Here is a 15,426-nt window from a genome sequence, read left to right as displayed (position 1 = left end):
AAATTGTAAAAGATAAGAATAAAATCCAAGTGTTAGTGAAAAAACATAACATGCCAGTGAAAAAACCAAAACATAAATGCAAAGTTACATTATTTGCATTAAGAGGTAAATGATCTTTTTAAAAAGTCATTTACATTGTAAATGTGCTGATGGCATGGATCCATCTTACTGACCTCAGTAGCCTTTTAAAAGATTTTGGGCTTTGTTTCCAACATTGGTATTTGAAATTGTGGTCGAAGCAAGAGGAAATTGCTTTGTGCCCTTCCAGCTCCAAGCAGGATTGGGAATGGAAACTCTGTCAAAGCCCAAATCCTTTAGAAGATTACCTTCCTTCTACGCTTGGGAATGAGCTGCACATTTCCTTTGAAACTGTCAGGGATTTCTTAGAGATACAAAGTCCCACTGACAGCTTTTTGCTCTGGTTTGGAAGTGCAGAAGGGCAATTCTCCATCCACCAGCTCCAGACTGCACTGCCTCAGGAGCACGGCCCACTCGCCAGCTTTGGCCCACTCGTGGCACTGCCAGAGGATGAACAAAGTGCAATTGCACAATTCCAGACAATAAAGAAGGAATAATGGGACAGACAAAACACCCTGTGCAGATCCAGGTGTTCAACCGGGACTGTGGAGAGTTTGGGTCCTTGCCAATTGGATGTGTGTCCCCAGCTGCAATCTCTGGGCCTGCAGCACAGTCTCACTCACCTACCAAAGCAGAAAGCTCAGGCGCTGTGCTCGCAACGGGCTCGTCTGATGCAGAGCTGTCAGAGCAATGTGAGGGCAGAGCCAGCCCAGCTGGGCCCAGGGCTGAGCCCAGCAGAGCCCTGGCAGAGCCCAGAGCAGCCTCAGCACCCGCAGAGCCCGGCTGCAAGGAGAGAAAGCAGAAACCGCCCGTCAGCTGAGGGCTCCTGTGCCCTTGTGCCAAGGCCTGCGGTGCCCAGGCCATGCTGGCTGTGCCCAGAGCTGTGCCCAGAGCTGCCCATCCCTGCTGCCTTTGGCACAGAGCAGGAGGGCAGGACATGTGCCCAGCCTGCAGCCAGCCACGGCACATCCAGCCCTCAGCAGCTGCCCAGAGCAGGATGCTCCTGTGCTCGCTGCCAGCTCCCAAAAGCTCTGATCCCACCCTGCCAAGCACACAGGGACCCACCTCACGCCAGCCACGGCTGCAAGAAAAGCTGCTCCCAAACCATGGCCTCAGCCTTCTCCAAGGGCACGGCCCATCCACGCCACAGCTGCTCCCAAGCACTTCCCCATCCACACTGGACCACCTGCAACGCTTCCTCGGGAAAAGAAACAACACATTATTGAAAAGAGATTAGATTCAAAAAGGGAAAACAAGAAAAACGCTAAAAACTCCTATGTCTGTCAGAGCCTTGAGGAAAGCCCAACCCCTGCATGCCAAGGAAAAACCCACCCACTGGCGAGGGAAGCCCACACTTTCTCTCTTCCCCCCTGCACTGCTCCCCAAAATCATGGTGACCCCAAAGCAAACAAGGGCAGTGGAGCAGCCCAAGCCCTTCCTTGCCTGCACAGCAAAGCAGCTGTGCACAGGTTCTGGAGCCCCACCTCTGCTCCCACCATGGGGGTTGGTTTGTGTCGGGCTGGCTGCCCCAGCCCCAGCCCCAGCCCTGGGCACAGTGGGTGCTGGGGGCTGTTGGCAGGGCCAGGAGCCCACTCCCATTTCGTACCCACCCCAGCCCCTCCTCCCAGCCCTGCCAAAAGCAGCTGGGCAGCCGACTGAAGAATGAGTTGCATCTGCCCCAGCAAAGGGGGAGCCTTTGGTTCCCAGCCAGGCTGGGCCATGCCCAAATCTGGCAGAATTTCCCCGGGTGGGGACTCACCCGCAAATTCCCTGTGGAGTTTGGCTTTGAAGAAGGTGCCAGAATCAAAGTGCATCACCTTCAGCCTCCAGTGGCCAGGCTGAGGAAGAGCTTGTCATCCCTGATGTCACCCTCACTGTCTCCAGCAGCAGCAGCAGCAGCAGCAGCAGCAGCAGTAGCATCCCCACCCGGTACAGCTTCTCCAGGGGCTCCTTCTCCTTCCCTGGGGGCAGACCAGGCTCTCAGGGCTCTGCCCAGGGCCCCAGCTGTCAGGGAACCAGGACAAGCAAAACCAGCTGGGATGGCGGCCACCAGTACTGGGTAGAGCAGCTCAGCCCCAGCACAAGGGCTGCGTGTTCCCATCCCTTGACCCCAGTGCAGTGACACTGGCAGCACAAAAAGCTCTGGGTTCCTTTGCTTCTCATTGCCACAGCATGTGTGGAGCAGGAACTTACCAGGGCTCTGGATCAAAGTGTGCCTGTGGCTCTCTCCCTTCTTCTATGGCAGAGGAATATCCCACATCCAAGGATCACAGAACAGGTCTTCCAGTGTGGGTCTGTCCAAGGAGTTCACGGATAAACACCACCTGATCAGGTCTTTGCACTCTGGGGAGAGAAAGCAGAAACTGACGGTCAGCCAGAGAAGGCTCCTGTCTGCTTTACCCCACTATTCCCGTGCCCAGGCCATGCTGGATGTGCTCAGAGCTGGGCCTAAACTTTCCCATCAATTCCCTGTTTTGGAGGAGAGCAGGACATGTGCCACCTCCTCAGCAGCTGCCAGAGCGGGATGCCCACGACCCTGCTGCTGTCTCCCAGCACTGGGATTCCCCCCGTGCCCAGAGAAGAGGATCCACCTTGAGAGAGCCGTTGTGGCAGCGGGAGCTGGCCCCAGCTGAGGTTCTGGCCCCTCCTGAAAGGGTGCTCCCCGCAGACCATCTGGTGCAGCAGGATGCCCAGGGACCAGACTGTTGCTGCCTCGCCATGGTACCAGCCAAAGTCGTTCCATTCCGGGGGGCTGTACAACAGTGTTCCTATGGAATACAGATGGAGTTCATCAGGGGGATGCTGCTGCTCCCCGAGCCTGGCCCCAGCATCCCTGCGCCTGCGGGGGCTGCATCAGGGGCACACAGGGTGACCACTGCCCTCTCGCCAGCACCTGGGACTTGTGCACAACGTTAGGGTTGGAAAAGAAGCCTCTGGTGTTGGAAGAGGGCAGCCCTGGCTAGGCCCGACCATGACATGCAAAGGAAAAACCCACTCCATGCTGGGGAAAAAACCTGCCCTTATCCTCCCTGCCTGCATTGCCCCAAAAATATTATGAAGCCAAGGCAAACAGGGTGAGTGGAGCAGCCCAAGCCCTTCCTCTTGTCTGCACACCAAAGTGGCTGGGGCACAGGTTCCGCCCTCCCTCTCTGCTACCCCCACCCATGGGGGTTTTGGTCGGGCTGGCTGCCCCAGCCCAGCCCCAGTTCTGGGCAGAGTGGCTGGCAAAGGCTGCCAGCAGGGCTGGAAGATGGCTTCCCACCCAGCCCTGCTCTAAAGCAACTCAGCTGAAGACTCAGTGCCCTGACTGGCAGCAAAAGGGAGAATCCCCACTGCCACAGCCAGCTTGGGCTGGGAGATGTTGGGCCATGAGATGTTAGCAGCAGGAGCACAGCCCTGTGTAGGCTCACCTGCAAAGTGAGTGTAGACAGTGTCCTGCAGGTAGGTGCCACAGCCAAAGTCAATCAGTTTGGCCTGCCCGGTGTCCAGGTCAACCAGGATGTGCTCTGGCTTGATGTCACGGTGCAGGACCCCGCAGCTGGTGCAGTGCCACACGGCCTCCAGCACCTGGCGGAACAGCTCCCGCGCCACCTCCTCGGGCAGGAACTGCTGTGCCCGAATGAAACGCTGCAGGTCCTGACACTGTTCTGGCCGCTCCAGCACCATCACGATGCAGTTGGGGAGCTCGAGCCACTCCAGCAGCTGGACCACACCGGGGAAGCCAGTGGACACCTTGGCCAGCAGCACGATCTCCAGGGGTGCGCTGGTGCCGTCGGGCTGCGGGAGGAGCACGATGCCGTCAGTGGGGCCGATGCCGTGCCAGGCCTGGGGAAGCCCTCAGCCAGCCCGGGATGCTCTGCGCCCTGCGCTGGCCCCACGCCCGCTCTCCCTTGGGGCGTCCTGGCGGCTTCCACCGTGCCGGGCCTCGGCTCATTCCCGGCCGGCAGCCCCGGCTGCTGGCCCGGCTCACTCACCAGCTCGCCCCAGTGCCGGACGCGGTTCCGTGGCACCCTTTTGATGGCCACCTGCAAGCCAAGGGCAGCAGCGGGGTGAGCTCGCCGCCCGCACTGCGAGCCCCATCCTCCGCCCTCCGCCCTCCTCCTCCTCCATCCCCTCCTCCTGCGCCCGCCGCCGGCCCCGCCGCTCACCGGGGCGCCGTCCGAGAGCCGCGTGGCCGCGAAGACTCTTCCGAAGCCGCCGCGCCCCAGCAGCGATCCCAGCCGGTACCGCTCCTGCAGGGCCTCCTGCGCCGTCCCTGCGGGCGGGACGCGGCGGTCAGCGCTCGGCCCGGGGCCAGCAACGGCCCCCGAGCGCCCCTCACCCGTCCCGGGCCGGCCATGCCCAGGCGTTCGCTCCCGGGAACGCGGCACGGGAGGCTCGGGGCCGGCGGCCGCGCTGCCGAGCGGCGGAGCTCGGGCCGGGGAAGCCGCACCGGAGGCGGCGGGAGCGGCCGCGCCACGTGTGTGCTCCGCGGGGCCCGGGAGGAGCCGGGGCCAGGGCGGGGGCCGGGGTCGGGGGCGGGGCCGGGGCCGGGGCCGGGGCCGGGGTCGGGTCTGGGGCCGGGCTCGGGCCAGGCGGAGGCAAAGGGCGGCGAGGCCGTCCCCGCACCAGGCACTGATGCCCGCCCAGCAGCGCCACCGCCAGTACAGCCAGAGCCGGGCGGAGGCGAGACCGCGGCGGGACGGCCGGGGCCGGGCACGGGGCAGCCCCGCCCGGGGCCGGGGGCGGGCCGGGGGCATGGCCCGGCCCTGCAGGGGAGAGAGAAGCGGGGAGAGGAAAGGAACGCCGCGCAAGGGACCCCGAGAGAAGGGTTCCCGACAGCGGGAAAGGGAGAGAGAGAGAAAGAAAGAGAGAAAGAGAAAGAACGATTTTTCTAGTCTATCTGCTTTTGCTGCTGTCGCCGCTGCTGCTGCCGCCGCTGCTGCTGCTGCCGCTGCCGCCGCTACAACTGAAGCACCGGGGCCGTTCGTCCCCGTGTCCGTTCCCCGCTCGCCCCACGAGCCCCACGTTCGAGCCCCGCGCGCCCCGGGGACAGCCCCTCCGTCTGCCCAAACACGGGAACTTTGCAGCGCTGAGCACAGGTGCAGAGCCCTGACTCCTGCGCACTGGCACAGCGATCCCCTCGCTTGCTGCTGTGCATTGTCCTTGCTGAGCGTCAAACACTGTCGGGCCACCTTCCCTTGGGGTAGGATTCCTACCTGAGCCCAGCACTGCACTTACATCTCCAGTGTTGCTTTCCAGTAAAAACAGGGGAAGGAAAACTGTGTGTGGCTCATGGTATTTTAGAGTGTCTAAAAATCACTAAGTCACCGATCTTAGAGATGCATCTGGAATTACTGGGATGAAGAAGTAGTGCAACATGGAAAAGGGGAGCATAGAAATAAATAGAGGAAAACATCTTGGATTGTTTCTTTCATTTTCATTTCACTTCTGGAAAGCTGTTTCAATTTTCCAGGAATCTTCTCCTGTCTGCTCTTCCCAATAATCACTCATGGAGAATAGGGTCAATTTTCTGTCACAAGATTTGCCACCAGGAAATGATGCCACTGGTGAAATTTTCATTGTAACTGTTTGTGCTTGCTTAGGGCTAATTTTGGTAGGAAGCCTCCAAAAGGGGTCCGCCTAGAAAGCGAATTGAAGCGGCCCCTCCCCCTACTAGGTCAGGAAAAGACTTCACTTGAGAAAAGTGAAAAAACCCCAGTTTATTTAACAAGTAAAGTATTCACAAGCATGAAAAATGAATAATATTAAATCAAACCTCTGACAGTGGTGAAGAGATGGCAAATTCAGAAAGTCCTTTTTGTGGGTTGTAGTTGGCTCACTCGGTCCCATCTAAGTACCTCTGGTTCTGGAATGCAGCGTCCCAGAGCTTGGTGGGCCACAGGTGTGAGCTGCTGCTGGTGTTTTTCTGGGTTTTCAATCCAGAGCAGGTGTAAACAGTTCCAAAAAAAAGGAAAGCCACAGTCCAAGGAACTTTTCTTCCTAAGGTGGCTAAAATCAAATTGCTGGACCTTGGCTGTGAATGCATCGGGAAATTTCCAAATCTGGGCACTGGCGGTCCCAGCAAACACCAGATCTGGATGGTGCTGGTGCCAGAACCTGCAGATTTCCAAATTTTGGCTTTCTGTGCCAGCAAATCCCTGGACTTGGGCCGTGCCAGCACCAGGAAGTTTTCAGATCTGGGCGCTGGCACTGCCAGCCAGCACCAGATCTGGGTGGTGTCATTGCCAGCGACAGGAATCTGCCAGATTTGGGTTCTGCTGGCACTGAGAAATTTCCAAATCTGGGTTCTGGTGCAGGAAACACAAGATGTGGGTGGTGCCAGACCCAGCAGCAGGAAGCTGCCACAGGTTTTGGATTTCTGTGCCAGCAAATTGCTGCACTTGGGCTGTGTCAGAATAGGGAAATTTCCAGATCTGGGCACTGGCAGTGCCAGCAAACAGCCCATTTCAGGCTCCAGGCTCCAGGAAGGACTGGATCTGGATGCCTTCCTCTTTTCTTTCCTTCTTTCCTTCCATCTTTCTTGGGATCCTGCTGCCAACAAACTCCAGATTGGGCGGTGTTGGCAAGAGGAAATTGCCAGGTTTTAGCTTTCTTTGCCTGCAAATTCTGGATATGGGTGGTGCCAGAAGAGGGAAATTGCCAGATGTGGGCACTGGCAGTGCCAGCGCACACCAGATCTGGGTGGGGAATGTGCTGGCACTGAGAAATTTCCAGATGCCTATTTTCTGTGCCAGCAAACTGCTGGAATTAGGCTGTGCAGGCATCTGAAAAATTCCGGATCTGGGTACTGGCAGTGTCAGCAAACCCGAGATCGGGTTGCTGTAGGTACCAGGTCTTTGCTTGGTTTTGGCTTTCTTTGCCAGCAAATTGCTGCACTTGGGCTGTGCCAGAATAGGGAAATATCAAGATCTGGGAACTGGCAGTGCCAGCAAACACCACATTTCAGGAAGGATTGGATCTGGACCCGTTCCCTCCCTGCCTCCCTCCCTCAACAAGGTGCCAGAGTGGCTGGAGAGCAACCAGGCAGAAAGGGAACCTGCAGGGACTGATGGAGAGCAGGCTGGACATGAGGCAGCAGAGTGCCCAGGTGGCCAAGGAGGCCAATGGCTCCTGGCCTGGCTCAGGAATGGTGTGGCCAGCAGGAGCAGGGCAGGGATTGTTCCCCTGTGCTCAGCACAGCTTGGGCAGCACCTCGAGTGCTGTGTCCACTTCTGGGCCCCCCAATTTAGGAAGGACATGGAGGGGCTGGAGCGTGTCCAGAGAAAGGCAACAAGGCTGGGGAGGGGTCTGGAGCACAAGAGCTTTGAGGAGTGGCTGAGGGAGCTGCTGGGGTTGTTTATCCTGGAGGAGAGGAGGCCCAGGGGAGACAGTGTCAGGGCATAGGTTGGACTTGATGATCTCCATGGTCTGTTCCACCCTTGCTGATTCTGGGGTTCTCTGAAAGCACCCTTGGAGCAGTTGCAGGATGAGCCCTGGGCCTCCTGTTCAGAAGCTGCAGCAGCCCAGGTCCCTCAGCTTCTCCTGCCAGCCCCAAAGCCCATCCTGTCAGTCCTGCAGAGCCTCTGCAGCTCCTCCTCACTGCCCAGAACAGGGAGCCCCAGAGCCAGACACAGCAGCCCAGATGTGCCCCCCTGGCCTGGGGTGCCTCTGGCAAGGGAGCAGCACCAGGCACTGCAGGAGCCTGCAGACAATTGATCTGAAGACCAAACCTCCTTAGCTCCTTCTGAAAGAGCAGGAACAGTTCCTCATTCCAGAGTGGTGGAATGCTGGGCACCGCAGCTCTGGGTGAGGACTGGACACAAGTTTGCTCCCACTGAGTGCTGGGATGGGTTCTGCAGCAGCTCTGGGCTCCTGTGCTTGCCAGGCACAATGAGGAGAGAAGGAGCCAAGTGCACTGATGTGGGAAATGGGTTTGTAGAAAGTTTTTAGGGCCTAATAGAAGGCCCAGAAAGTATGAATCAGTATATAAATCTTGAGACAAGTAATGGTAACTTAAACATTTCCATGGAATAGGACAGATATTGTTGAGAGAGGAATGCAGCTGGAAAAAAGTTTCAAAAGATGGCCTTGCAAATAAGATTTTGGAAAAACAGAGCTATGAAAGATGCATTGTAGTGGGACCCACAAAGAGTGTTTTTAAATCATTGGCTTTAAGGCATCTACAACATGGCATGGCAAAAGGCTGAAAGACCAAGAAACGCTTATAGTGTATTATAATTAGGAAGTAGTTGGCTTCTGATTGTGATGGCATGAATTATAACATCTGTATTGTCTCACCCTTCTCATAAGACTGAAGATTGAATAAAAGCTTTTAAAACACCTCTCAGTGTCCCCATCTCTAGGTCAAGAAAAGAGTATTATCCAACACACTGACACACCTTTGCCTCGAGCATAGCCCAGCCTGGACCAAACACACTGAAAGGTTTCCCCTTTGGCCCATGTCTCGAAACATCAGGTCTGCTGTTTGACAACTCAGGTTGGGTTTGTGTCAAGGAGTTCCCTCAGAAATACTGGGTTTGTCTTCCTCTGTGCCTTCCCCTCAGCAGCCTTGGGGATGCTCCTGTGTGAAGCCATCTGTCTCACACAGTTTGAGACAACTTCCAACAGGATATTGTGCAAGAAGTCGTCTCCTCTAAAGTGTGCCAACAATCCCTTTCCAGCAATAGGAAATTATTACTAATGGATGAAAGTGGCAAACCCCCAACAGTTTATTATCAAACAGAATCGCCCCATGACACGCGTTCCAAGAAGGCGCCGGGGTCTCTCTCGGAAGAACAGGAGCTGTCACGGGGCAGTTCCAGCAGCTGATGGAAGCTCGGGGACTCATCCGGTGTCGGCTTTCTCCCACGGCAGAGCTCCATGGGGCGGGCAGGGCAGTGAAGCAGCTGGGCTGGAGCCCCTCGCTGCCTTGTCTCCCCGGCGTGGCTCAGCTCACAGACTCTCGGGCTGGGAGCGGGGCCGCTCCGCTCCTGCCGGCACCGTGTCCCTGGGCTTGGACAAACAGTTTCCTGCCAGGAGAGCCCTGCACACTGCTCCACAGATCTTTCATAAAGGCCCAAACCAACTCCAAACACTCTGTCTGCAGCAGCTTTGCACAAAGGGCTGCAGCAATCCGGGACAGCTGCAAGTGAGTGTCGGAAGGCTCCTGTCTTGTTCCTGACAGCAGAATTCTTGATGATCTGATGCAGTTTTCTTCAGATGTAACATGAGAGCTGAGGTTTTTTTGTTAAAATATTTCATGATGAGTAACAAGCCTTGGGTGCATGAGGTACAGGACTGACATGCCAAAGCATGAGCATATCCTCCAAAGTGGCCGGTTTAATTGTCCATTTTGTTACTCTTGTATTTACTCCACACTAATAAGGAAAACCAAGCTTTGCCCTGAGGCAAAACAGACATGGGATACACTACAGTCCCTCGCAGGCTCAGCAGGGCTGGCAGTGACAAAGCAGGTCGTCTGCTTCATTGTGAACCACTACAGAGCTGCGTCCCAATGTGGTTTAAGTAGCGTGGTATTATTAAGAGCTCCTTTTCTGCATGAGACACAAAAAGGAGATCCCAAATGATCTTCTGCAAACAAGGTGCAAACAACACAGCTGCACTGCTGTCCCGGGTAAATATACGTACAGGTGAACTTTGCCAAAGCAGTGCATCATTTCCCAGTGAAATACATGACCTCTTCTTACCTATGGAAGTGTGATTGAAGACCCCTGTGAGCCAGATCTGTGGGAGATTGCAAAGGAGCAAAGCTTTGGGATTTGGGCACACTTCTCTTGGTTTCTTCGCTCAGGCCTTTGGTGAGCACAGAACACACCTAGGTAGAAAACCTTTGACTAGACAGGATCTTTTGGATCCATTGTCCCCCAAACATGTCAATGTGTGGCCCTGTTGTAATGCCAAGTAACAAAGAGCAGCACAGATGACACAAAGAAAACATGGCCAAAGAGGAAGAGAGAGGCCCAATGAGGAAAGGATGTAGTGAGACACTGGCACATCGAGTGAGCTGCACTCCCATAATCTCTAGGCTAGCAGGTCCTGGTCTCACATTCTCCTTTTGATTTTTTCAATTGTGTTTATTTATTTACTTTTTTTCATCATCAAAATAAAATATATAGAATTAAAAAGAATGTCATCAAAACTTAAAGACAGAATCAAAACACATTAATTCAAAACTAACCCTAACCCTAACCCTAACCCTAACCCTAACCCCAACCCTAACCCCTAACCCTAACCCTAACCCCAACCCTAACCCCAACCCTAACCCTAACCCCAACCCTAACCCCAACCCTAACCCTAACCCCAACCCTTACCCTAACTCTGACTGGGGCCGTGTGTCCCTAATTTTCCCCATTTTTCCCCAATGTTTCCTCACTGTGTCTCGGATTCCACCCCGATATTCCCCCCGGGGATCCCCGGCCGTGCCCGGTTCTTTACCCCGATCTCGCCCGGCTGTGCCCGGTTCTTTTCCCCGATCCCACCCGGCCGTGCCTGGTTCTTTACCCCGATCCCACCCAGCCGTGCCCGGTTCTTTTTCCCGATCTCGTCCGGTCATGTCCGGTTCTTTACCCCGATCCCGCCCGGCCGTGCCCGGATCTTTTCCCCGATCCCGCCCGGCCGTTCCCGGTTCTTTACCCCGATCCCGCCCGGCCATGCCCGGTTCTTTACCCCGATCCCGCCCGGCTGTGCCCGGTTCTTTTCCCCGATCCCGCCCGGCCGTTCACGGCCCTCGCCGGTCCCCGTGCCCGGGCCGGCCCTGGGGCTCTCCCTTGCTGGCCCCGGGCGGGTGCGGGAGAGAGAAAATCCAATAAAATGGAACAAAACCCAATCCAACCGTGCGGGGCCTCGGTGGGGTTTGGGGTGCACAGCTGGGATTTGGGGCGTGCGGGTGGCACCTGGGGCTCCCTCCCGGGTGGGGTTTCGGGTCAGCTGGGGCCAGTTCGGGGCTCCCGTCGACAGAGGAGCCGGGCCCGGTCGGAGGAGTCCGCAGGGGATTTGGGGGCAGCTGAGCTGGTTTTGGGGGAAACGGGGGCATTTTGGGGGCTCCAAGATGAATGCTGGGATGACCTGGGGGCATTTTGGGGCTCCCGAGTGGGTTTTCGGGGCACTTGGAGGCATTTGGACAGTCCCGGAGGGATGCTGAGCTGAACTTGTGGCCATCGCAGCTCAGCAAGGAAAGAAAAGCTAAAACAGAAAGCCTGAAAGCCAGGCAGAAAGAAATTCCCAATTTTTAACCCCAAAAATGCCGGTTGGAGCCCTAAACACTCCAAGATTTTCTCCCTGCAAGGACCCAAAATTCCCATTTCCCCCCTTTCTCAGGCCCTACAAATGCAGGATTTTACCCCAAAAATCCGGAGATCCATCCCTAAAAGATTCGGGTTTTGAAGCCCAGAAATGCCGGGCTTCAACCCCAAACAATCCGATTTTGAACCCCAAATCTTCCCCGATTTTTTTCCCCTTCCAGGACCCAAAGGTCCCGGTCTGGAACGCCCAGAGTCGCGATTTTCAAGCCCAACATTCCCGGGTTTTCACCCCCAAAATCCCCACCCAAATCCATGCCCAGAACGGGGGGGATTGAAGCCCAAAAGCCCCGACTTTTCGGGCCGGAGTTCCGGGAATTTCCCGCCAAAATGCCCCGGATGTTTCCCGCCAAAATGCTCAGGGCTTCCGGGCGCGGCAATGGTGGCGGCGGGATCGGCCCGGCTCAGGTTGGGGGTGTCCGCGGGGGGGGTTGGGGGGAATCGGGGGGATTTTGGGGCTGCTGGGGGGATCGGGGGGCTGCCAGGCCGGTTTTGGGGTGAATCGGGGCCGTTTCTGGACTCGCATCGAGCGCGGCCGAACCGAGCGCGGCATAGGCGGCGGCGGGAAGGGGGCGGGGGGGCAGCGGTGGCGGGAGCGGCCGGGCCGGGGCGGAGGTGTCCGGGGGGGATTTTGGGGGTATTTGCGGGGACTCTGGGGCAATTGGGGGGGATTTTGGGGCTCCGAGGCCGGTTTTGGGGGGGATTTGGGTGGTTTCTGGGCTCTCATAAGCGGCGCCGAGCCAAGCGCGGCAGAGGCAGGGGAGGGGGGGCGCAGCAGCGGGAGCAGCCGGGCCAGGGTGGAGGCATCCGGGGGGGGATTTGGGGATGGTAGCCGAGGCTGGAAGGGTCCTGAGGCGATTTTGGGGGTAGTTGAGGCTTTTTGGGGGGTTTTGGGGGGAACTGGGGGGGTTTTGGGGCTCCCGGGTGAGGTTTTGGGGGGGTCCGTGAGGGGTCGTGGGGGTCCTGGATGGGATTTGGGGAGATGGGAGGGATTTGGGGGTGAATGCGGGGGATTTGGGGGCTGGCAGGTGAATCTTGGGGGGGAATTGGGCCATTGTGGGGGTCCCGAGTTGCTTTTCCCAATCTTTACCCCCAAGTTCCTGATATTTCGGCCGCCGGTCCCTGCGCCCGTTCCCCGCTGGCCCCACAAGCCCCACGTGCGAGCCCCACGCGCCCCCGGGACGGCCCCTGCTTCTGCCCCAACATGGAAAAGGGGAGCGCAGAAATAAATAGAGGAAAACATCTTGGATTGTTTCTTTCGTTTTCATTTCACTTCTGGAAAGCTGTTTCAGTTTTCCAGGAATCTTCTCCTGTCTGCTCTTCCCAAGAATCTCTCATGGAGAACAAGGTCAAGCTTCTGTCGCAAGATTTGCCACCAGGAAATGATGCCACTGGTGAAGTTTTCATGGTTACTGTTTGTGCTTGCTTAGGGCTAATTTTGGGAGGAAACCTCCAAAAGGGGTCCGCCTAGAAAGCCTCTGCCCGTTCTAGTTCAGGAAAAGACTTCCCTTGAGAAAAGTGAAAAAACCCCAGTTTATTTAACAAGTAAAGTATTCACAAGCATGAAAAATTAATAATAATAAATAAAGTCTCGGACAGTGCTGAAGAGATGCAATTCAAAAAGTCCTTTTTGTGGGTTGTAGTTGGCTCCCTCGGTCTCTTCTAAGTCCCTCTGGCGCTGGAATGCAGCATCCCAGAGCTCAGGGGCCACAGGTGTGAGCTGCCGGTGTTTGTCTGGGTTTTCAGTCCAGAGCAGGTGTAAACAGTTCCAAGAAAAAGGAAAGTCACAGTCCGAGGAACTTCTCTTCCTAAGGTGGCTAAAATCAAATTGCTGGACCTTGGCTGTGAATGCATCGGGAAATTTCCAAATCTGGGCACTGGCGGTCCCAGCAAACACCAGAGCTGAATGGTGCTGGAGCCAGAACCTGCAAATATCAAAATTATGGCTTTCTGTGCCAGCAAATCACTGGGCTTGGGCTGTGCCAGCACCAGGCAGTTTTCAGATCTGGGCGCTGGCACTGCCAGCAAACACCTGATCTGGGTGGTGTCGTTGCCAGTGACAGAAATCTGCCAGATTTGGGCTGGTATCGGGAAATTTCCAAATCTGGGTTCTGGTGCAGGAAACACAAGATGTGGGCATTGCCAGACCCAGTAGCAGAAAGGTGAAAGGTTTTGGATTTCTGTGCCAGCAAATTGCTGCACTTGGGCTGTGTCAGAATAGGGAAATTTCCAGATCTGGGCACTGGCAGTGCCAGCAAACACCAGTGAAACCTTCTGGTCCTCGTCTGCACTGTTGACCAGTGGTTTCCCTGAGAACCAGCTCTGGCAACTTTACAGACAGCGACTGCTTTAATCTTGTTGTCTGGAAACAGAATTTTACTGAAGGCAAACACGACAAACAGGACGGCGTACACAGTACAGAGAGAGAAGCAGAAAAAGGCCTGGGTCCAGGGTCTAGCAGGAATATTTATACATTTATTTATGGGGAGGGGTTAAGGTGGGATCTGAGGGAAGGACCCAAGAGGAAGGAAGGATTAAGAATATTACAGTTTTTGCAGTATAAAGTAACCAATGGTAGCAAAAAGAACTCAGAACTTTCTAGTAACAATTGCATAACTGAACAAGAGGATCATGGGCGGGAGCTCCTGCTGACCCCAACTGAAGAGGGTTTTCCCACGGCCTTAAGCCGAGGTCTCCCTCTTCTTTTAAACAAACCCCAACACACCAGATCTGGGCAGTGCCGGGTTTTGGCTTTCTTTTCCAGACAATTGCTGCATTTGGGTAGTGCCAGCACCAGGAAATTGCCAGATCTGGGCACTGGCGGTGCCAGCTAACCGCAGATCTGGGTGCTGCCGGTGCTATCACCAGAAAATTGCAAGGTTTTGTCTTTCTGTGCCAGCAGACTGCTGGACTTGGGCTGTGCTGCCACTGGGAAACTGCTGGATCTGAGCACTGGCAGTGCCAGCAAACACCAGATCTGGGTGGTGTCTCCTAGTGTGTTTTTATACTTTGCAATACTTTGCAATAGTTTTGTTTTTGAATCCCCGTCTTTTTCCCAAATGGTTCATCCCAGATGGTACCTCCCTCCCTTTACCTGTGTAATCCCTTTCCCTTGCTGAGATCATCCCCAAATCCTCACCCTGGCTCTCTGTCAATCACTCAGCATCCCATCCCCTCCATCTAGAAGCTTCGCTCCAGGATGTTGAGTGATTAGCCAGCGGCCGGGGGTCAGCGCCCCAAGCCTTGCCCCATATGCTGTCCTAAATGTCTGTCCCCCAGTCCCCATGCCTTAGGGTCACTTATTGGTTAGTATTGGCAGGGACAGTGTGTGTGCCAGGGACCAGCAGGGAGTGGAGCTCACTGGGCACAGGCCTGGCCAGGGTGGGGTCACCCTGAGATCAGGGACTGAATGTCTGCAGTGAGCCAGGAGAGCTCTGCAGCCCAGGGACACAGCAGGCACAGGGAAAGGGGTCTGGGCACTGACTCCTCTGACCCTCAGGGAGCTCCCCCAGGAGGATCCAGGGCAGCCCCGAGCCCCTCTGGCAGCCCTGGAACAAGGCAGGCACCTCTGAGCCCCTCCATGGCTGCGCAGAGCCTGTGTGGGAGGGGGTCAGTGCAGGGAGCACCATCAGCTGCCTCTGTGTGCCAGGCTGAGCAGCAGAGCCCAGCAGAGGCACCCAGGGCCCCGGGCAGCACAGCCCCCGTGCTCTGCAGAGCAGCAGCCCCAGCTCAGGCTCTGGGGTGCAGGGCAGGGGCTGCAGCAGTGGCTGCTCGGGCCAGCGCAGACGCGTTCCCCTGGGAAGGGCTCTGGGGGCAGCTGGCATGGGCCAGGAGCAGAGCAGGAGCCCGTGGGGGTGCAGAGGAGCCCTGGCAAGAGGCTGCCCTGTCCCTGGGCCAGCAGGAGCTGCCTGAGGAGCCCCGGGGCCAACTCTGCTGCTGTGCTGGGCAGCAGGGCTGTCCCTGGGGCTGCAGGAGCTGCCCGAGCTGAGCATCTGCTGAGCATTCCAGACACAGAGTGGCTGTCCCTGACCTCCAGGGCCGCCAGTTC

This window comes from Ammospiza caudacuta, chromosome 7 (genome assembly GCF_027887145.1).
Source record: "Ammospiza caudacuta isolate bAmmCau1 chromosome 7, bAmmCau1.pri, whole genome shotgun sequence".
Classification (NCBI taxonomy): domain Eukaryota; kingdom Metazoa; phylum Chordata; class Aves; order Passeriformes; family Passerellidae; genus Ammospiza; species Ammospiza caudacuta.
The sequence above is the reverse complement of the archived record's forward strand: the minus strand, read 5'-3'. Positions refer to the sequence as shown.